This window comes from Lissotriton helveticus, chromosome 7, assembly GCF_964261635.1.
Source record: "Lissotriton helveticus chromosome 7, aLisHel1.1, whole genome shotgun sequence".
In the NCBI taxonomy this organism is placed as follows: Eukaryota; Metazoa; Chordata; class Amphibia; order Caudata; family Salamandridae; genus Lissotriton; species Lissotriton helveticus.
In genome coordinates, this window is record NC_136068.1 from 1,851,662,581 (window position 1) to 1,851,684,196 (window position 21,616).

Below are 21,616 nucleotides of genomic sequence, written 5' to 3' on the forward strand. Positions count from 1 at the left end.
CTCACCCAAACTCCGGCTGCAGGAGCCAATAACTTCCGAGCCTGTATGCAAGCATTGGCCACCTGGATGGATAATCACTGTCTAAAATTGAACAGCTCTAAGACAGAAGTCCTGGTGGTTGGTGGTGATCAACGGTTCTGGACATGTGACTGGTGGCCGAGCTGCTTAGGCGCTATGCCCACACCATGTCCTGAAGCTAAGAACCTAGGGATATGGATGGATCCCACACTCTCTTATGAGGCACATATCAATCGTTTAGTAGGCAAGTGCTTTGGAGTCCTAAGGACTCTTAATAAGACCCTGGACCTCCTCCCTCTGGAGGCTCGGCGCACTATGACCCAGGCACTGATTACCTCACGCCTCGACTATGGGAATGTCCTCTTCCTGGGAGCTTCGAGTAAAAGCATAGGACGACTCCAGATACTACAAAATGCTGCAGCCCGCCTAGTGCTTAGACTCCCAAGAAGAGCCAACTCTAGAACCGCCCTGGAGGCCCTCCACTGGCTCCCAGTGGAAAAAAGAATAATGTATAAAGCCCTTCTAATATGTCACCGAATCCTTTGGCATAAAGCTCCCGGTTATCTGACAGATCTAGTTACTTGGTATCAACCACGCAGATCGCTTAGATCAGGCGGCATGGGCACGCTTGTCACCCACCGCTATATGAGAGAAAAAATGGGAGGTCGGTCCTTTAGAGTGGCGGTTGCCATAGGTTGGAACAAACTTTTCATCAGTCTCCGCCTGGAGCCTTCGGAGACTATTTTCCGACGACAACTTAAAACTCATCTGTTCTCTTCATAGTTTCACTTTAAATGTTTCTCTGCCTCGTACTGTCCTCTCCCCTGGCGAGCTCCTTTCCTCTATCTTTTAGCGCGGGGACACGCCGGGATGGCGTATCATGCGCTCTATAAATGTCTTTTATTTATTGCCAGGGGCCAAAGCACACACCACCACTAGGCAGCTACAACAGTGGGCCCATAATGTACAAGTGATGGATATTTGGCACACCCTGCACACACACCAACAAGGGTATTCCCATTACTCTGCCCTACAGACTCTTCACATGCGGATTAACCTGGTGTATAGCAGTGGGGCATTGGCGATTAAATGTAAATGTGCAAAGTACTTCAGTAGGACATTTCCCCTTGATAGTGACTTTTTATGGGGGGAAGCCCCACCCGGTGATCCCCACTTGTCATTTACAACCACAGGCATTGCAGCTATTCTGTTGTAGACACGGGTGGCGGACCATATAACAGATACGTTACCTAAAATTAGGGTTCTGCCAAAGATGTGGTGATTGAGTGGGATGCATTCAAAGTGGTGATACGTGGTTTGGCATGACTACACAGTGTGGCATGAAATGGAGACTTCAGACAGAGGTGTTAGATGTGTAGGGTAGATTGAGAACAGCAGAAAAGGAATCGGTGTCTAATCCTGCTATGTACCCCACACCAGAGGAAATTAAGTCAGTCTACAGGGAAGTGTCAAGACGCTTATGTGCCATTGATTGTAAAGAATATATCAAGTATCAACATGAGCTTTTGGCCTGATTGTTGAAAGCTGAATACCTATGCACCACAGTCGGGCCATCTGTTCGGCAGAGGGCCACATGGTGAACTCTCAACTACCTATAAATGGGGAATTTAAGGCCCACTATAGGGAGCTATATCGAGCTATATCGAGCCCCAATGGGTGTGGACAAAGAGGTGATCTCTGCCTATTTGAGAGCTCTTGAGAGCCCCCCCCCCCTTCATAAGCCATTGCTGAGGCAGAAGCTGAATGCCCCTTGACCCTTGAGGAGGTAAACTGGCCATTTAACAAATAGGAAGAGGCAAGATGCCACACACAGATGGGCTACAAGAAGATTTTTATGCCACGAATCAGCCCATCTGACCCTCTGGCTCTTGAGAATGTATGAACAGGCCATGGAGCATGGTATACTTTCAGACACCATGAGGGAGGCTTTAATTACAGTATTTTCAAAACCTGGGAGGGGTCAGCTTGAGGTGGTCAAGACTCCCAATGTTGGGTGGCCTCATTGGACATAGAGAAAGTGTTTGACACTTGAGGAGGGCTTACTTGAAAAACAAACTACTGAAATTAGGGCTGGAATTGGGGTTTCATACATGGATAGGGTGCAAATGGGGGATCTCTTCTCTGACAGTATTGGCCTAGAACGGGGCACTACGTAGGGTTTAATCCATCCCCCTTGCAATTTTCCTTGGCCATGGAACAGTTGGTCTAAATGCTGGGTGGCGTGCCATTAAATGGGGGTGTTGCGTTGCAAGTTGCCCCCCAGTACATCTCCATGTATGCAGATGACACATTGATCTATCTAAAGGCATATCCACCTTTCCTACTGGCAATTATGGTGGTTGTGGATGACTCTGGTTGCATCGCGGGGCACTGGATCAATTGGGGAAAGCCATGCTTATTCCCTCTATTGCAGACATCTGAACTGCTATGCCACACAGACAAGACTGAACCCCTAAAATGAAAATATGACACCATTAAGTACTTGGGGGTCTAGATTTACCACTCAGGAATATGACTTAAAAGAAGATAATCTAGGTAAAGCACTAATCACCATCCGACAGTCGTTGCCCTTTTGGACACAGTTACTCCTGTCGCCTATGGGTAGGATGTAGATCCCAAAAATGTTAATTCTCCCCCTGACTCCTCTACTATTTCGCAACACTTCCGGTGATACTGAAGAAATAATTCTTCATGGAGCTGCAGCCACTGCTCACTTCCTTGTTCTGGGGAAATAAGAGACACAGTGAATATGCTGCAATAGAGGCTTAGGGCGTGAGAGTCCCCAATTAGGAGCTCTACTATGCCGTTGCCAACTCCAGTGGCCATTGCAATGGCTATGGGACACTTCGAATCCCAAGCAGGATATGCTGGGCTTTGATTTCACTGGCGCCCTGCAGCTGGTGTGGTTCCTGGAATACCCCTCCTTCCATACCATACTGAACGTGCTGCTGAAGGTAGCAGTTTGGTGCTGGAGGTGATATATACAGGGGAGTGCCATATGCACCAGGTCTACCATTATGGGCACCACCACTCTGTAGGAATTTGACAGCCACTTACTAGACAGATGGCTGGACCACAGCAGGGTATACGAAATGGAGGGAGGTGGTGGTGCACACGTTCAGGGATTTGGTGGAGGCAGGTACTCTGGACCACGGGCAATTCTTACTGTACTTGGCTCTCCATGTGGTAGAGTGGAGGATGTGGGGCCATGATGGGGGTGTACCACCAGTGGCAGGTCCAGTAGAAATAATATTAACTTTGGCAGGCACGAGAAAGGTGATGCCCAGAATCTATGGAGCTTTGATTTGAGAATCCGCTGACGCATGCTTTCTGGCTCTCATGGGTTGGTGAGAAAAAAGACTGTCAATGCAACTCTTGGACCCTGTTGTTTGGGTTCTGTCAGGATGATCATGTAGAACGCCTGATTCCACTTTACGCAGTTCAGCTACGTACACCATACAAACCTTTCACTGGCCTGGATAGGGAGAATGTATCCAGGCACCAAGGCGATATGTCCCAGATGTCAGCATGTTGAGGCGGACTTTCTCCATCTAGTAGGATATGCTCAGTAATAGTGACATTTTGGCAAACTGTGATCTCATGCATAAACAAGGTTATGGGCTCTTGTCCTGCCATGAGTCCCCACCCACTGCAGTCTCAATAGTGAAGTAGTGACAAAGCGGACAAAACAGCTGGTTGGGTTTAAGGGCCTCACCCTGGTACTTACGAAGCACAGCATCGCCATGTCCTAGAAGGCGGCGGTGGCGGCCCTCAAATCCCCATATGGAAGATAGATGTAGTCCGTTGGGCCTCACCAGAACTCTCAGTACTGGTGGATACCAGAGCAAGGGATGGGAGATTCAACCTTATGGACCAGTGGGATGAATATTTGACCCGATTGATGGGTCATCACAGTTGCACAGACTATCAATGGCTAACATGGATACTCTACAGGGATATTTTATATGAGAACGGGGCTCCCTGAAGGGAGATACCATATACACTTTTTTTAATGCCAGGGGAAAGGGGATGTGGGGAGGGGGAGAGCTGGTTCTGTTGTGTTGATTAGACGTCTGACTATATACACACGTCTTTATCTTCTGCATGTGGGCGAGGGGACAGCTGTCCACGTGACAATGTTTTTCTTCCTTTGTACATCCACTTTTGCATTGTTGTGTTGGGGATTCAGGCCAACTCTGCCTACACACTGCTGGTACTGTACTTAGATGTTCAGGGCAACTGTTATCTTCAACTTAATAAAAATATTTACAAACAAACTGAGTAGGTGTCAGTTTCTCCCGGAAATTCAAGAGCAAATCAGGAGCAAGTGAGAACAAGTCATACACCAATCAGCCCCTCAATGCTCTAAAATCCTAAATCACAGTCTTTGTGACATATTGGAGGATACATTTCAAGTTTCTGTACTAATGGGTCCCTTTACTTCATGCCTTGAAAAATATCCCCGCTGAGCCTACCATGCTTCATTCCTTAAGGAACACCCTGGAGAAGGAGACACCATCCATATGGAACTTGCTGCACCTTGTTTAGCATCAACCTGTCTGGGTTTAGTTTGTGCAAAAGGGGGTCATTTGTGGGTGGATGGGGTAATGTTACCTTGTGAGTATTGATATTTGGTAATTTCCAATGCCTGTGTTCAAGCTGTGATGCTGTGGAACCTACAGAGCAGTTCAAAAGAGGGTGGTGATGGACAGAGCATCTGAACCAATCAAACACTCACAACCAGTCAAAACATCTGGGTTTAATCCATCACCGTTCTTTAGCCCACTCTGCCACCCCAATTCAGGAATGGCCATATGCAAATAAGTCTGACCCTGTGCCTCGTGGGAACAGTCCAGCCCGAACTGCAAAGCCATGCCTTCCCTGGACAGGAAACAAGCTTCCTATGACCGGTTTCTGGCATTTCAGCAGTCTTCAGCCAGGCTTGCTTGAATCCAGTGGCAAAGTGAGCAAGGGACTCACGTCTGAGCATACCCTGCCAACTTATGGTGAACAAAGCGGTACAAAAGGGGGTGGTGATGGACGGAGCATCTGAACCAATCAAACACTCACACCCAGTCAAAAGATCTGGGTTTAATCCATCACTGTTCTTTCGCCCACTCTGCCACCCCAGTTCAGACATGGCCATATGCATATCAGTCTGACCCTGTGCCTCATGAGAAGAGTCCAGCCCGAACTGCCAAGCTATGCCTTCCCTGGACCGGAAACAAGCTTCCTTGGACCGGTTTCTGGAATTTCAGCCGTCTTCAGCCATGCTTGCTTGGATCCAGTGGCAAAGTGAGCAAGGGACACATGTCTAAGCATACCCTGCCAACTTATGGCGAACAAAGCGGTACAAAAGGGGGTGGTGATTGACGGAGCATCTGAACCAATCAAACACTCACACCTAGTCAAAAGATCTGGGTTTAATCCATCACCGTTCTTTAGCCCACTCTGCCACCCCAGTTCAGACATGGCCATATGCAAATCAGTCTGACCCTGTGCGTCATGGGAACAGTCGAGCCCGAACTGCCAAGCCATGCCTTCCCTGGACCGGAAACAAGCTTCCTAGGACCGGTTTCTGGCATTTCAGCCGTCTTCAGCCAGGCTTACTTGAATCCAGTGGCAAAGTGAGCAAGGGACTCACGTCTGAGCATACCCTGCCAACTTATGGCGAACAAAGCGGTACAAAAGGGGGTGGTGATGGACGGAGCATCTGAACCAATCAAACACTCACATCCAGTCAAAAGATCTGAGTTTAATCCATCATCGTTCTTTAGCCCACTCTGCCACCCCAGTTCAGACATGGCCATATGCAAATCAGTGTGCCCCTGTGCCTCATGGGAACAGTCCAGCCGGAACTGCCAAGCCGTGCCTTCCCTGGACCGGAAACAAGCTTCCTAGGACCGGTTTCTGGCATTTCAGCCGTCTTCAGCCAGGCTTGCTTGAATCCAGTGGCAAAGTGAGCAAGGGACTCAGGTCTGAACATACCCTGTCAACTTATGGCGAACAAAGCGGTACAAAAGGGGGTGGTGATGGACGGAGCATCTGAACCAATCAAACACTCACACCCAGTAAAAAGATCAGAGTTTAATCCATCACCGTTCTTTCAGCCCACTCTGCCACCCCAGTTCAGACATGGCCATATGCAAATCAGTCTGACCCTGTGCCTCATGGGAACTGTCCAGCCCGAACTGCCAAGCCATGCCTTCCCTGGACCGGAAACAAGCTTCCGAGGACCGGTTTCTGGCTTTTCAGCCATAAAACCATAATAGACTTCAAACAGGACACCCCCACCTGAAGTGAGCGCCCGGTGCGGTCGCACCCGTTGCTCTACCCTACAGCCGGCCCTGGTTACATACATAACTTGCATCAACAGACTGCGGCGATCCACGATTCACAGGCTGTACCTCCCCTACATGGATTCCCGCGTGGGTATGCACTGTACTCCCTGCTCTTGAAGCTGTGATAAAGTTGATAAAAGTGCAGCGATGAATGTACCGCAAGACACTGATAGTTGTGCACCTAGAGGGGTGCAGGAGGGGGGCTTCAGATTTAAGTCTCATTTACCTCTCTACTGGGCAACGACAGTGGTCGCATCTTTACACTTTTAACAGGTAAGTACCAAGTGGCACAAGTTGCATCAGTGAAACGCTCGGATCTTGTTCCATGTCCTCCAACTGGCCCCCAATAGAGCCAACAAGTCGAAGGACAGGAGAACACCTCCCAACAGGGCAGTCCACAGAGCTGAGAAAGGCCGGCTCTTTTAGGAGTATGGGTCCCCACCAGAGAGTGAAAAGCCATTCCAATGCTATTGATGCATGGACCATGGGACACGCAGATAGAGGGGCCTGTTGGACAAAGTCAGAATCAGAAACACTATCTGGGCGGGAATGGACTTTACGTGCAGTGCGTGTTGAGCGCCTTGAGACCAGGCACCCAGTCTCAGGTGAGCTAAAAGGGCTGTATTATCCTGATGAACCTGCCTTCTTGTATCCTTCTGTGCCTGCCTCTCTACGATTGTTGGAACCCACAAAGAACATCTTCTAGCTCGTGTGTCACGCACAGAAAGGCACAATTCTCACTATGGAAATGGGGATGGTTCCAGGAAATATTCTCAAAAGAGGGCATGTTTGCACCGGCGCGGTGACAAAGGGTGACCAGAGCTCCTGGCAAGCCTGTGACATCCCACCCACCCTGCCTCAGATGCTGCGTCACACAGGTGGAAACTGTCCCACCCAGCTGGTTTTCAGCCTCGTGCAGGGATGCGACGCTCCTCCCTGGCAGCCCCACCCGCTCCCATGCGTGGAGCGTGGCCGGCTCGGATTCCCTGCATGATGTGAATAGATAGTTATTAGTTTCGGTGCGTCATGACCCCCATCTAGCCCACAATGGAATCATCGGCAGATAAATACAAGGGCGCAAACCGCTGAGTCTCCAGACGGAAAGTGGAGTTTTAGACTTCCATCCCCTCCTAGACGCACTCTGACCTCTGCAGTGACCTCGGACAGATTCGCCTCAATGAAGACCCTCATCTTGGCCGTGCTGGTGGCCACTGGCCTGGCAGCTGCTGCAGGTGAGTCTGAACCGGAAGAAGAGACAAGGAGGGAGAGGTCACGTGACTGTTAGGGTGGTGGGAAGGCAAAGTTAAGGCGCTGCCCTAGGGAAGAAGTACAATTGTTGAAGGTTCAAAGGTCAGAGGGCATCGGATATGATGAGATAAGCTCGAGGCAGGGAGGAAGACGTGAGGATAGGCGAGGAGGAAACGTGGTGGAAAAGAGAAAATTGAAAATTGAGAAGCAGGAGTGATAAACAGGAAAGATTACACTGGGGTAAATGGAAATGAATTGAAGAGTCGTTGTATGCATGGAGCCAGGAAGAAGGGTCGTGAAGGATTTGTGAAGGAAATGAATAAGAGAAGGAGAAGTGGGAGGTCAGAGGGGTGAAGTAGGAAGAGAAGAGAGCAAAAGAGAGGAGAGAGACGTTGAGGTTGTGTACAAAAAGAAGTAAGTCGTAGGAAATAAGAAAGAGAGCAAGTGTCAAAGTCGAGGTGAAAGAAAAGTGTAGTAGTGGGCAGGAAGAGATTTTCCAACTTTGATTGTCTTACCTTTCTCTATGTTTAATTTCCAGGCCCCTCTCTTCCACCTGCAAGCTCGCCATCCCCGCCAGCACAAAGGAGCAAACCATTCCAGCCACCTCCTGGGGGTGTGCCATCCCAGCCACCTCCTGGGGGTGCACCATTCCAGCCACCTCCTGGGGGTGCACCATTCCAGCCACCTCCTGGGAATGCACCATTCCAGCCACCTCTTGAGGGAGTGCCATTCCTGCCACCTCCTTGGGGTTCACTGTTGATGCCAAATCCTGGGAGTGCACCATTCCAGCCACCTCTTGGGGAGGGCCATTTCTGCCACCTCCTTGGGGTGCAATGTTGATGCCAAATCCTGGGAGTGCACCATTCCAGCCACCTCCTGGGAGTGCAGCATTCCAGCCACCTCCTGGGAGTGCACCATTCCAACCACCTCCTGGGAGTGCACCATTCCAACCACCTCCTGGGAGTGCACCATTCCAGCCACCTCCTGGGAGTGCACCATTCCAACCACCTCCTGGGAGTGCACCATTCCAGCCACCTCCTGGGAGTGCACCATTCCAGCCACCTCCTGGGGTGCCACCATTCATGTCCCTGCCTGGAATGCCGCCTGGAATGCTGCCACCTGCAAACTCACCATTTCCAATGCCTCCCGGCTTCCCTAACCTGCCTGGAATGCCGCCTGGAATGCTGCCACCTGCAAACTCACCATTTCCAATGCCTCCCGGCTTCCCTAACCTGCCTGGAATGCTGCCACCTGCAAACTCACCATTTCCAATGCCTCCCGGCTTCCCTAATCTCACATTGGCCAGGAACTGCACCCAGAATGCAGACTGCTCGGGGGAGCTGAAATGCTGCTCGCTACCCTGTGGGCGGAAGTGCATCCCCCATGTCCCAGGTGAGTACTGCATGTAGCCTCTCTCTTTAGAGGTCAGAGGTCATGGGGAAGCAGACACAGTACTGAAGGGCTGAAGGGCTGAAAGTAGGGTGGTTGCCTACCCTCAGACCTACTATTGTATATCTGCGGGTCACTGAGAGGGGTTTCATTGTTTACATTTTGTTTCCAGGGAATGTGAACTGAAGGCAGACGTGTGTAGCAAAGAGACAAAGAGACACTAGTAAATGCTATGCACAGGCTCTTGTATAGTTAGGAGCCTTACCTGAAGAATACACGTCAGAGAGGGGGCATTATGGAGATTGAAAAGTACAAGGACTACTATCACTCAGGCACAGAACAGAAACGTCTGGTTTAGAAGTTGGGTGATATCTCAGAAGTGGGATTCATGTGGCATCAGGCAGATAACTAGACTATCTCAACGATTGCACTGTGCTACCTGAAGAAGGAAAGGCCACCCCACCAAGAAAGACATACTAAAGAGTAAGTCATCCTTCTACAGGGTAGAAAGCTGTACAGACTGAAGTAAGCACTCTAGACTGAAGCCACTACAGCCTGTGGAAGACTGACTTCCTGTTTCCGACAGTGGTGCTGAATCTGCCAATGGGTCCCTGGCTGCAGCAGAATATATGGACAGCAGTCTGCAGGGGCCTGCTCACTCCCCCATCTGTAGGCAGTTGCCATGAATGAAATTCTATATGAAGTCAGTGTAGGGTCCACTTTATGGTAATACTCCCCATGCCATGACAATGTCCTGTCTAGCGGAGCAGCGACACCACGGGGGACCGCTATAAGAAGACCTTGTTGAGGAGACTTTGTGACTCGGCTGTGAGCTTATCTGGATGGCCCTTCTTTTGCCTTGAGTGTCCCCGTGTTTCTCTAAGTATGTCCTTCTAACTTTCCTTGTTGCCCAGACTTAATAAAGAGGAACCTTTGAGTGAAATTCACATATTTATTTATTTTATTTGGAGAGTTTTATAAAGTGCGAACAAGATCCTAATGGATGTCAGAGCGCTGTACAGACAATATATGTTACTTATACAGGAAATAGAAGTAGATAAAATTAGATGTACATAAAATATAGTAAAAAGCAGCATAGTTAGATTTAGCATCAATAAGTGTCTTGTAGTTGAGAGCGCGAAAGCATTTCATTAAAGGGATTCAGCAGACCCTAGTCATGTGTATTGGGCCAAGAGGTTGGATTTAACTTCCTTTGTAAAAGAAGTAGAGGACGGGTTATGTTATGTTATGTTATGTTATAGGTATTTATTTTGCGCACAGCTGCTCCAGCAAAGGAGCGTCCTGGCGCCACCAACAAGGTGAAGCACAACACAACAAGCAGCCGGAAACATAAAACAGCTAACAGAAAATGGTTAAGTCTGGTTTCTGGGGGTAAGGCGTTCCAAATTCTGGGTACAATCCCAGAGAAGGATCTGTTATAAGTTTTTTTCTTCTGGAATTATTGTGGCTTTCAGAAGTAATTTTTCCCCATTTCTTGAAGATCTGGCCTCACCAGAGATCGTAAGTTTCTGTGCCAAGTAACTGGGTGTCTTTTGATGTAGGGCTCTGTGTGTCATGCACGCAATTTTCAAATGAATTCTCGCCTCTAGGGGTAGCCAGTTCAAGGATTGAAGGTCCGGGGAGATGTTGGAGCTGCGTTTAGATCCAGTTATGAGTCTTGCTGCAGCGTTGATTGAGGCTCTGAGAGGTGCAGTTGATGCTTTGGGTAGGCCACATAGGGAGACACAACCGTATTCCACTCTTAGTATAACCAGAGCTTGAACTGCCTGCTTTAAGTCATTATGTGGTAGGAAGGGTTTCAGTTTCCTTAATGAGTTTATCTGGAAGTTAGCTCCCTTTGTAGCATTGTTGATGTGTTTTTGCATGTTAAGGTTACTGTCTAAAGTCATTCCAAGTGACTTTGGTGAGTCCACAATGGTAGGTTGTACGTTAAACGCCGTGATATGTTTGATCAAGTTTTGCATTTTCGGGATTTGAGCTGGCGGAGCTATTATTAGGAATTCAGTCTTGAGGGTGTTCAATTTAAGATGATTTTCTGCCAGCCATGTTTTTTGGTATTCTTAAGAGCTGTGTTAAGTAATTTGATGTCCTCTAGGGTGTGTATCTTGAGATATAGCTGTGTATCATCTGTGTACATGTGATATTGCACGTTAGAGGATTGTAGAATTTCGGTGAGAGGTTCCAAGAAGAGATTAAACAGTGTTGGGGATAGTGCGGATCCTTGCGGTACCCCCAGGGTTACTGGGATGGGCTTGGACAGGGTGTCATTGACTTTGAATTGCTGTGTCCGGTTTTGGAGAAAAGAAGTGAACCAGCTCAGCACTACACCAGATAGGCCCATTCTGTGTTTCACGAGGTCTAACAAATTTGCGTGCTTGACCATGTCAAAGGCCGAGGAGAGATCAAGTAGGATGAGTAGGCAAGATCTATTTTGGTCGAGTATTTGCAGTGCATCATCGATGATTTTAGTACGGTCTAAACCTATACCATTACCACGTACTAAACCCGCAGCAGCGGTCACAGCGGTCAACATGGGGTCCAAAAGTCAAAACGTGGCCGGCATAGTGCTAACACCTGAAGCAACTACAACCAAACAGGGAGCTACCTCTGGCCCTAAACCAAAACCAATATCATCACAGGGAACTGTAGCCGATAGTGACAGGATACATAAAAAGAAACTACCATCTGTAAATTTGCCCCCAGACTCTGTCCCTTTTATGGTAATCCTTACAGGAGTCCCCTCAGTTTTGCCTACTAAAATGGAATCAAATCAGGAGCTAAAAAATAAAGTAACATTTTGGCTTAATAAAAATAGGCCACTTCCTCCTGATTCTAAAACAAATATACTTAGTGTGCGCAGAGTCCCCTGGGTGGGCCCAAGTGAGAAGGACTTAGAGGGTGACTGTATCCTGATTAATTTCAGGGATACTTGGGTAAAAGATATGATCTGCAGTAAGCCAAGGTTTGCCAGAGTTGGAGATATCCAATGCTTAGGGTTGGAGTATTTTTATCCTAACTTGAATTTTGTTCCTCCAACTTTGTATCATAAGAACTCCGGTCAGAGCTTTTACAGCGATACATACCCTGGGTGGACCCGGAGAAATATGGCCGTATGGCCGACTCAAAACAATTGGGGATCATGGCACCAGGGGGATGGCTTTTCCAGGGGACCAACATGTAACAACAATAACTTTTTGCAACCACTGTATAATGACCCAAGATTAAGATCTCAGGGAGATGATTATCTAGAGTGGTTACCAAGCAACATCCCCCTAAGAAATCGTTTTGATCCACTTGTGGGTATGGAGGAGTTGGACTGACCATTACAAAATCTCTCTGGCAATGCCTTGTTATTGGGAGAGCCTAGTCAGCGGGAGAATGGGGCAAGTTGTAATGATAACTCGATGGAGGATGTTTCCGTATGTGAGGTCTGTATTACTAATCTTCAAGAATTAGAGGTTGGCTGTACTAAAGAAAGTGAACCACATTTAATTACCCTAAGGCAAGACTTGGCAGTAACACCAGATTTAGTTAGTGACAAACAATGTGAATCAAGGTTGTGTCTAATTTCTTGGAATATCGCTGGGCTTGCTACTAGATTAGAGGATGAGGCCTGGTTAGACTATGTGGGAGATCACGACATTCTGTGTCTTCAGGAGACATGGAGCCGAACCCCTCAGAATGTTGATGGTTTCCAATCATTTAATGTCCTAGCGGTGCCCTCACAAGCGGGTAGGGCAAAAGGTGGAATAATGACAGCAATCTCACTAAAATTATGTAAACCTGTAATATCTAAGATAGCGGACACTCCATGGTTTCAATTGCTAATGTTGAACAACTTGTTTCCTGAACCACTGTTATTGATCTATTGGTATTATAATATCTTTGATGTTAATGAGACAACTGTAATATTGAAACTGGAGGAGGCTATAGCCAGGGCGCGTCATGAACAACGCCTACTTTTTATTGTCTGGGTGGGAGATTTCAATTGCTCATTATGCAGCCATGGGGACTCAAATGTATGTGGCTTGCAAGACTCTTATGGACATCCTCTAATACACTTCAAACACACACCCCAGGGGGATGCCTTAAATAATATTATTATCCTAAATGATTTATGTATAGTGGAGCCTTGGGCTAGTCCAAATTCGGCCCCAATACCAACCTTTCAGGGAAGTAGAGGCACAATGAGTTTTATTGATTTTGCAATAGTGTCTAATGGGTTTTTTCATCATGTTGACAAGTTGGAGGTAATTGCAAATGCTGCCAGTGATCATAACCCTCTAATGTTATCCCTGCTCTGTCCTGTTAAACCCAAACATCCTGCCTGGGAGCAATCTATAAAGTATAACAGGAATCAAGGCATTACTCTCAATTGGGGTAAAATAGAAGCTCCTGGTCTTGAGGCGGAGATCCTAAATGGACATACAGCAGAATATGAGGCATGTCTCTCATCTACAGCTAACCCTGAAAAGGTTATAGGGAACTTTGAATCTTTATGTGGGCACATAGCTGAGCGTCTCAAAAAACCAATTGGGAAAAATAAACCGATGGGCCCCAGATGGTTTGATGCCGTGTGTTCGGCATCGCATAGATCCCTGAAAAAAGCATTAAATCAAAAGCCAAGGGATAAAGAGCTGGTTAGAACGACCAGATTGGCCTATAAAGAGGCCATTAGATCAAGGAAGCAGGATTTAAAAAACCTAGCCTGGGAGGATCTAGAGAAGGCCTCGGAATTAAAAGACACCAGGCTTTTCTGGGAAGTTATTAACCGTCCCCTTTCTTCCAGTAAAGGCAAGGATAACATCTTAATGCAGATTACAGGTGAAACGTGGGAATCCCATTTTTGGAATTTTTTTACCCCAAATGGAATCCAAATCCAGGAACCATCAGAAGATGCTAGGGAGCTGGTGGACTCACAAACATCGTTATTCCTGTCCTCCTCGCTTACCTTACAAGAGGTGGAGGATGCCTTGAGGAAAGGCATATTACTAAAAGCCCCCGGACCTGACTCAGTACCCCTGGATTTCTTCAGGCATAATGTCAAGGTTTGGGCCCCTTTACTGCTAAATGTGTTTAGGGCAGTTGTTATTGGCCGTATTCCGGCATCATGGAAGGAGGCAGTGGTGGTGCCGATTTTCAAGAAGGGCGATAGATCTGACCCCCGATGCTATCGACCAATTTCACTAATTGATGCATCATGTAAATTATTGGGTAGGGTCATTTTAGCTAGATTGGAAACATGGGCAGAGTCGGTGGGCCTCATTGTGAACTCCCAATATGGTTTCAGAAAAGGTAAAGGGACGGTCGAACAATGTCTGAACTTGGCTTTAATCATAGGAAAGTACATGAAGGCAAGGAATTCCTCCATTCACCTTGCCTTCATGGACCTTTCAAGTGCATTCGACACTGTGTGTCGGAGCAAGCTCTGGCAAATGATGGGGGATATGGGCTTTGAGGAACCCTTGGTCACCTTGCTTCGCAGACTGCATGTTAATGTTAATGTTAATGTTAAGTGGTACTTGTTGAGCGCACTGTCACCGTGAGTTTCCTGGCGCTATAGGATCCTGAAGTTGAAACAGAAGAATTTAATAGCAATGGGAGAAAAGCAAAGTTTTTAAGGATTTCCGAAAGACAAGAAGGGAACAGGAGGTCTTGAGGGGAAGAGGGAGAGAGTTCCACAGCTTAGGGGCCAGGTGAGAAAAACTACGACCACCAGATCTGGTGAGTTTAACGCGGGGAACGACCAAGAGATGAAGATGGGTGGATCTCAGGGCTCGAGAGGGGCAATAGGGAGTGATCAGGGACTTGAGGAAGACAGGGGAAGGACCAGTAAGGGCTTTGAAGACCAGGCAGTGGACCTTAAAAGCTATTCTCTCACTGACTGGAAGCCAGTGAAGTTGGTACAATAGGGGTCGGGCCGACTGCCATCTGGAAAGATTAAGTGCGAGTCTGGCAGCCTGGTTCTGGATGATTTGTAACCTAGATAGCAGGGATTTGGGGAGACCGTGATAGATGGAGTTTGAGAAGTCCAGGCGGGACATCACCAAGGCTATGATGACTTGTAGCAGCGCTTCAGGAGTCAGGAAGTGAGCGACCTTCCGTATCCTGTATAGCTGGAACATACAGGAAGATGTTACCGCGCTCACCTGAGCCTTGAGAGTGAGGCCGGAGTCAATAATGACCCCGAGACTCTTCACACTGCCAGCAGGAGAAGGGGGTGTACCAAGCTCAGTAGGCCAGAACTGAGGACCCCAATAAGAGGCACTACTCCCGGGGAGAAGGAGCTCCGTCTTGCCCGGATTGAGCTTTAGTTGGTTTTGGTACATCCAGTGCTGAATGTGTGTCATAGCCGACTGGAAGTTAGAAACAGCATCAGCGGAGGTAAGGGGGAAAATGATTTGCAGGTCGTCCACGTAATTAAACACGGTGGCGTCCCACCTGCTTAAAGAATGAAGGAGGGGTAAGAGATACAAATTAAAAAGAAGGGGGGACAAAGAAGAGCCCTGTGGGACCCCGCAGGATGACAAGGTGCTGGTGGCACTGAAAGGGCCCAGCCTGACTGCCTGAAATCTCCCCTCTAAGAAGGATTTAACCCAAGACAAAGCAGGCCCGCAGACTCCGGCGGACTCGACACGGTGGAGTAAGATGTTGTGGTCCACCGTGTCGAATGCCGCCGATAAGTCAAGAAGGACTAATGCCTGGGGTAATCCTCTATCGGCCTTACTCCTGAGGTTGTCCAACACGGCAAGGATCACAGCCTCTGTGGAATGGGCTGGTCTAAAGCCGGCCTGGTTGTAAGCCAGGAAGTTGGACTCCTCGATGAATTGCGAGAGGCAAGTGGTGACATGTGCCTCCAAGACCTTAGACAGAAAAGGCAGGAGGGAGATGGGCCGGTAGTTAGCAAGAACCGCTGGGTCCGCGCCAGTTTTTTTTAGCAGGGGCACCAGTACAGCCTCCTTGAATGACCTGGGGACTATGCCAGTGCTGAGGGAGGAGTTAAGTAAGGGAAGGATACAATGTGGAAGGGTATGACAAATGTCCCGAAGCACAGACGGAGGACAGCAGTCCTTCGGGGAACCGGATTTCACTCGTGAGGACAACTTGGCAAGAGAGACAGAGTCGAGTGTAGGGAATCGAGCCAGGGTGGTTGGATTGGTAGGGGGAGGTGATACTGTACTTGACGGGGGGATGAGGGGAATGGAGTTTTTGATAGTGATGATCTTGCTGATAAAAAAAGAGTTTAGCGCATTACATGACTCAGCGGAGGGAGGCAGGTTAGGGAGTGTCCTGGCGTCAGATGTTAGTTCGCCAAGGACTTTGAAAATCTCTTTAGATTTGTTAGGGGCTGTTAGGATTCTCTCCGAGATAAACGCAGACTTAGTGGATATGATGTTTTTTTTATAGTTTTTCCGTGCAGCTACGTACGCTTCCCTATCGGCACTGAGATAGTTGCGCCTCCATCTACGCTCCGATTGGCGTAGCTCGAGGTGTAGTTGTTTTAAAGCCGAATTGTACCACTTGTGAGAATTATTAAGGCGTGTTCAAGGGAAGCAGGACAGGGGTGCAAATAAGTCGCTGGCCGGCGTGAGCCAATGGGAGATGTTAGCCTCAAGGGTGTTAACATCTGAGATGTCAATGGTTGAAGGCTGCGTTTCGGCGAGAGAGGAAAGGAAGGCCGATGAATCGAGGAGCTTCCATTTCCGAGCAGTCCCTCCTGCTAAGTAATGAGACCTAACCGGTCCTTTTACAACGATGGAAGTCTCGATCAGCAGGTGGTCAGACCAGACGCAGGGGGAGATGGTCGGGCTGGAGAGCGATACCCCCTGTGTCCAGATATGATCGAGAATATGACCCCCGGTGTGAGTGGGGGAGGTAACATGCTGAGTCAGATTTAGGCTGAGGAGTGTCTCGAATAGTTCAGTGGCGTGGGGGCCCGCATTGACATCATTGTACCAATAATTAAAATCTCCGAACATGGCGAGACGACCTGAAGAGGTCGTCAAGGCAGAAAGTTGTTCGCAGAGGGCAGCGGGGAACAGGGGCATAAGGGTAGGGGGGCGGTACAAAACAATAAGAGACAAGGCGCCGACCTCAGTTGCCAGGCTGATGACGAGATTCTCGGCATCAGGAAGGCAAAGTGAGGAAGACGTGATAGAAGGCAGGTCTTTACGTATGACTGCCGCCACCCCACCGCCACGCCGGCCATTAGGCCGGTTGGCGTTCAGCATGTAATAATTGGGGGGTAGGGCAGCCAGGATGTCAGGGAGGGAGGAATCGGATAACCAGGTCTCCGTGAGCAGCAAGATGTCTGGGTTCTCAGCCGTCAGCAGGAGGAAGATGTCGGCATGATGTTGTGGGAGAGACCGAGTATTAAGATAGAGGATACGAAGACAGGTCTCATGCACAATAGGGGCCTGCATGGGTGCCTGAGCGAGTGTAGGGAAAGGCAGGTCGGCCGAGATGCCAAGGGACACCAAGTGGTCCCAGGTTGTAGATGGGAGGGCACGCGGGGGACGCTGGAGGCTTCTAAGTGAAGCAGGGGAATAGATGGTGAGAGGGGCAGCGTCTCTGGGCCCTGGTCCCGGCCCGTTGCGGACGGGCGCAGACGGGCTTGCCTTAAAGGCGCGCCTTCGGCGCGCAAACGGCGCGCCCGCTGCGCCCGTCCGCTGCGCGTACGGGGGAAGCACATGATTTATAGGGCCGTTCAGGGCGTGGCCAGGTGTGAGTGGGCGTGGCTCGGGGGCGGGTCGCCGATGACGGCGAGCGACAGAGCCTCAAGCCGCTGCAGCGACTACCTCGACTGCGCGGTGGGAACTGGGCAAAGCTGAGTCCTTACAAGATGGAGGAAGGTAGGACTTAATATTTAAAAAGAAAACAAAAATGTGGCACAACAAGTATTAAAAACTTAGCGCTTCAACAAAGGCTCCCGCGGATGGCAGGGGAGGATCCAGTGGCGAGCTAGTAGTCAGCTCCTACTCTTATACCCAGGAGTGGGCGTGGCCAGGTGTGAGTGGGCGTGGCTCGGGGGCGGGTCGCCGATGACGGCGAGCGACAGAGCCTCAAGCCGCTGCAGCGACTACCTCGACTGCGCGGTGGGAACTGGGCAAAGCAGAGTCCTTACAAGATGGAGGAAGGTAGGACTTAATAATTAAAAAGAAAACAAAAATGTGGCACAACAAGTATTAAAAACTTAGCGCTTCAACAAAGGCTCCCGCGGATGGCAGGGGAGGATCCAGAATGCATGAATCAACAACTGTAGCCATAAGGTTTGGGCCAGGGGGGGAAAAAACTAAATCTATCCTCTCAACTGAGGGTGTACGACAAGGATGCATATTAGCCCCTTTTTTGTTCCTTGTGTATAAAAATGGTCTGGAAAAGTATCTGCGGGACCATTGTCATGACTTCCCAAAGGTTAACGGCAGGAGCATACCAATGCTTTCGTATGCCGATGATACGGTACTTATGACACTCACAGGAAATAGCATGCAGATCTGTCTTGATGCTTTTAACACCTTCATGTTGGACCTAGACCTAAAGGTAAATTTTACTAAATCCTTTGCTATGGTCTGTGGCCCAAAGGGGACCAAAACCAGAAAGTTCGTGGTAAATAACTCTACCATTGAAAAGGTTGAAAATTTTAACTACCTGGGAAACCTTTTTAATAATAAATTGAGTTGGGCCCCGTTAATGAAGATTCGAGTTCAGAGCGCCAGCCGTTCCATAGAAGGTCTGTTTCGCTTCTGTGGCAAACTAGGCCAAAAACCTATTACACATTTAAAAACCTTGTATAAATCAAAATGTTTGTCGGTGGCTACCTATGGGGCTGGGGTTTGGGGGATAGAAAGCCCTGCCACGATACAAGTCATGGAGAACAAATTTATAAAGCGTGTATTGGCAATCCCATCAGGTTCATCAAACAAATTCGCTCATGATGAAATAGGTTTGAGCTATGTGAGTGATACCATTCGTCTTTCACCCTTACTATTATGGGCCAAAATATGGTTAACAGAGGATCTTCAGCTCTCTAGAGACATTCTCCAGGACTGTCTAAAACTGGAAAATGGGAAACAGATTCCTTGGTTATCATATGTTAACGAAATGCTCCATAAAATAGGTCTGGGTGACATTTTTGATAACCCTGAAAAAATACAGGGAGACATTAAAACCGTTATTAAATCAAGTTATTGGAAATCCTCACAAGTGCATTCCTTAGCCAGGCAATTTGGTCCTATGGTTAATTTACAGCATCAGTTCTATTTAACCTTCACAACCCATGTACAATGGCGATTTTATTTGACAAGGTTCAGGCTAAATATCTTGCATTTTCTTTTTGCGTTTCCTAAACAAGGGGGTTGGTGTGAGAGGCTGCCCCCTTGTCCCTGTAATAACAAAGTTAAACAAAGCACCATGCATGTTGTTCTTTTTTGCCCCTTATATAAGGACCCGAGAATCAGGTTTATTAAGCCTATCTTGAAGGGGAAACAACCATGTAACTACAATGAAGGTTATGACTACCTGTTATCTTTGTCATCCGATGGAGTATGTTGTGCAATGTTAAACTTCATACGAGTGTCTCTTTTGATCAGAAAAAGGTACGGTTAATTTAGCCTTATGATCCTTGGTCTTTCCTCTTTGCTCATGTAGAATGTTGTATTCTGATCCTTTTCCCTTGTTATCCCTGACGGACATCCTAGTGTGAACAATATATGTATTAATATGTATTCCTTGAAAGAATATATTAATTAATGTTCTTTTACCAGTTTAATGTTAATTTTAAGATTGTTTTTTCTTTAATAATACTTCTAAATCATGTTCTGTAAAATGTCTTACTTTTATGATTCCTTTTTGAATCGAATAAAGTTTTTTGAATCGATGTGTGTCATGGCTGATTCTGTGCTATGGCCAGCACGGAAACTTGACTGGTGTTTGTTGAGAAGGTCAAAGTGGTCGATATGTTTGGTTAGCTGTAGGTGCACACATTTTTCCAGCAACTTGGCTACGGTAGGGATATTGGAGATAGGGCGATAGTTGTTTAGCTCTGTGGGATCTGCCGTGGGCTTCTTAAGAATGGGAGAGACCTGGCCCACTTTGAGGGTGTCTGGGATACATCCTTGTTGAAGTGAACTGTTTATGATCTTGGACCAGAGAGGTAGAAATAGTGGAGTAAGGGCTTTGACTGCGTTTGCCGGAAGCGGGTCGGAAGAGTGGTTAGCTGGGTTCAATGCACTGAGAATTTTGCCTAAAGCATCTTCGGAGTAATAGGAGAATGATGACTAGTCTGCATTATTTTTTGGGTTGGACTTTGATGAGAGTTGGCCAGGTGTAGGTCTGGGGGCAAGAGAGGTGAGTGTATTCGGTCTTGCGTATAAGGTTTGATCCTTTAGGAGGTCGTTCTTGATGGCATCAGTCTTCAGTGTGAAGAAGGTGGAGTATTCTTCACAATTTGGCTGCGAGTATTCAGAGTCTTGTGGTCGTAGGGGTGTCACCTTAGATTGGGTTTTTATCAGATTAAAGAGTTTTTTGGGACGCTTTCTTGCCTGGTCAAGTTGGAGGCTGAAAAAATCGGCTTTGGTGCACTTGATCTTGCGGAAATATGTGTTCCTCTTTGTCCTAAGAGTCTTGAGGTGGTAGGTTGATGGTGTTGATCTCCGGATCCGTTCTGCAATTCTGAGTGAGCCCCTGTCCTCGTTGAGTATAGCGTTATACCAAGGTTTGGAATCTTTCAGTGAGACTCTTTTTAGTTGCAGAGGAGCGACCTCGTCTATTATTGAAGTCATGGTCGTAAGGTAGTGACTGGTGAAATCGTGAACTGTGGAAGATCCTGCGGGAGGCAACAGTAGGTTGGAACAAGAGGAAGGCAGGGTGTTGGGTTTAGGTTTTTTCAGGTCTCTTTTCCAGACTTTTGGTCTTGTGGATTGGGCTGAGTTCAATTTCACCGTTCCCTTAATGGTGAAAGTGATGATGTGGTGGTCTGACCAGTCGCAGGATAGGATTGAATCTAGCTGAATGGAGTCTGATTTAGAGATTAATAAGTCCAGGATCGATCCTTTGTCATGTGTTGAGGGGTTGCAGAATTGCATTAGTTGTAGGTCAGCCAGGAAATTCTTAAGACTATTCACTGCAGTATCGTTAGGGTCATCCCAATAGAGATTGAAATCTCCGAGGAATATTTGGGTAATTTGTCGCCCCGTGCATGAAGAAACCATGTCCATGAACTGTTCGATGAAGGCGAGGTTCTCACCTGGTGGGTGATAGATGGTATGCATAGAGCAAACAGGTTTACCCTTGCTAGTGATGTTAAGGCACATGTATTCGAATGACTGGAATAATGGGTAGATGGCTCTGCTTACCGATATATTACTACGGTGTATGCAGGCTATGCCTCCCCCCGACTTGTCGGCTCTAGCTCTATCTAGTTTGATGATGTTGTAATTGGGTGGAACTAAAATGTCAATGATTGGTGTGGAGGATTCTTTTAGCCAGGTTTCAGTTAGCAATAATAGGTCTGGCTCATGTCTGAGGATGAGGTCAGCTATGTCCGCTGCATGTCTAATGGCCGATCTGTAGTTTAGGAG

The 21,616-nt window shown here is 47.8% G+C and overlaps 1 pseudogene; it reads left to right on the forward strand.

The window, feature by feature from the left end:
- The first annotated feature begins 8,461 nt into the window (after positions 1–8,461).
- LOC144769749 (uncharacterized) overlaps positions 8,462–21,616 on the forward strand; it is a 99,843-nt pseudogene continuing 86,688 nt past the window's right edge.